Below are 2,421 nucleotides of genomic sequence, written 5' to 3' on the forward strand. Positions count from 1 at the left end.
TCCCGGCCTGGACACCAGGCCAAGCCTACGCAGGCCAGTCCGGAGCTGGGCGAACCCTGGGGTCGGGAGAGCAAGGAGACTCCCGAGGGACCAGCCCACGCGTCACCCGGGGTCCCAAACTACTGCCCCAGCTTGGGAACCAGAGCTGGGACCACCCTGCCACGTCCGTGCATTAGGAGGCTGCAGGCGGGAGGGGAAAGGCGCGGGAGCAGCGGGTCTATGGAATGTTCCACCCCTAGGCAGACGCCAGCCGGGCCGAGGGAAGGGCTACCAACGGGCAGTCCAGTCCCCTCGGCGACAGGGCCCCCGATTCCGCTCCCAGCAGTCCGGCCGTTTGCCCTCCCAGTTGGGGCGCAACAGCCCGGGGAGGTCTGGGTCTTCCTGAGTTGTTAGAAACAAGATCTTGAGCCCCCTTCGGCCCCCATACAGACCACCAGGTTTCCAAGCCAGGGAAGCCGGCTCTGGTCCTGCAGGGCGCCCAGTCCTGGTCTCGGGGAGACCTCGAGCCAGAGGCAAGCAAGCTGGGGGCTGGAGGGAGCAGGCAGGCACTGCCCAGGCTGGATGCCAACTGCCTCCGGGGCGGGCAGGCAGGCAGGCAGGCAGGCGACACTTAACACAGCAGATGCCGCCGATGGCCCCGTTGTCTCTGGAACAGGGCCGGCCGGCGAGGGACGCAGCCACGAGGGGACAGTCAGACAAACAGGCTCACAAGGTCGGAGGAGCGGGAGCAGCAGAGGGAGGTGGGAGGTGGGGCTGCAGTCTGTCCCTGGGCAGGGGACACGGGGACACAAACATTTAAGGCACTAGGGTCCGGGCTGCCGCTCAGTCTGCCCGGCGGAGGAGGCCCGACCTGAGCAGGGCTTGGGGGCTCCCGGGGCTATCTATCTTGGGAGGACCCCACTCTCGGGCCTCCAGCGCTCCGGGAGTCGAAGGGTCAGCAGAGACACTCCACAGGGGTTTGCTTCAGGCCCTCGGGCGCCCTGCAGGCAGCAAGCGCTGTGGCTCTGGCTGGCGCCTCGCCTCTGCACACCTCAGGGCTCCTCTCCTACCCCCGCCGCAGCAGCCGGGGGTGTGGGCAGGTCTGCTGGGGAACGGGGCTGGGGGTCGCCCTGGCCTCCCTCCCCTTCCCCAGCCACCGAGCTGCAAGGAGTGGAGCCGAGGGTAGGGCTTCCTTCCTTCCGTCCCTAGGCCCGAGCCGCCAGGAGCCTCCAGAAACTGCCCAGGCCACAGCTGCGAACGAGGCCCAGGAGCCCCAGAGTCCGGCAACCCACACAGAAAGAAGCCTTGCCTTGAGACACACACACACACACACACACACACACACACACACACACACACACACACAGGCGCTGGGAACATGACGCACAGCACACCCGCCCCAGAGCAGCCGAAGGATGAAAAACACAACACCCGGAGGCCTGGTCCGGCCACGCAAGAGCAGGTTGGTCAGGCACGGCGGGCCTCGGCAGCCAAAGTTCAAGCTCGGAGGAAGGAACGGAACGAGCTCACCCCGTCCTGCACACGGAGGCCAGGCCAGGCCAGGCCGCCCCCGGAATAACTGAGGGTCCGAAGTCAGAGGCAGACAAGCAGGCCGCTCGCCTTCAAGTAGGAGCATCCTCCAAGGGGCCAGAACGGTAGCACAGCGGTAAGGCGTTTGCCTCGCATGCTGCCGACCAGGACGGACCCGGGTTCCATCCCCGGCATCCCAGGACCGGTTTCTGAGTGCAGAGCCGGAGGCGATTCCTGAGCACTGCCGGGTGTGACCCCAAAAACAAAAACAAAAAATAATAAATAAATAATCCTCTTTCTTTTGGCTTTTGGGCCACACCCAGCGGTGATCGGGAGTTCCTCTGGCTCTGCGCTCAGGGATCAGCCCCGGGAGGCTCGGGGGACCCTGCAGGGATAACGGGGCTCCAACGAGGGGGGGATCAAGTAGGGGGGATCGCGTCGTGCAAGGCAAACGCCTCCCCACTGTGTTATCGCTCCAGCCCTGAACACTTCATTTCTTCTGCAGCCTCAGCCTCAGGCTGCCCCGCCCCTCCCCTCCCCTCCCCTCCCCTCCCGGCTTCCTCCTGCACCCCTTCTTCCCAGTTCCCTTCCAGTTGGCTCCAGGTAGTGGTGCCAAGGCGAGGCTGCGGGGCGAACAGCAGCTGCCCAGGAGAGGCCGGTCTGGCCACGGCCCATGGAGCCCGCCTGCCCGGGGACACCCAGGCTGGCGAGGGCCTGCGGGCCCCGAGCCTCCGCCTCCTCCTCCATGGGATTGCAGGGGCCTGGTCCCCACCTCACGCCTCGGCCAGGCCCGCTGCAGCCCGCGGGTGGGCGAGGGTGGACAGGGACGGGGGAGAAACAGCACAGCTTGGCACTCTCGGCACACAGGAGACGCCACCGGTCCGGGCTTCCCGGCGCCAGATTCCACGCGTG

This window comes from Suncus etruscus, chromosome 2 (assembly GCF_024139225.1).
Source record: "Suncus etruscus isolate mSunEtr1 chromosome 2, mSunEtr1.pri.cur, whole genome shotgun sequence".
Lineage (NCBI taxonomy): Eukaryota > Metazoa > Chordata > Mammalia > Eulipotyphla > Soricidae > Suncus > Suncus etruscus.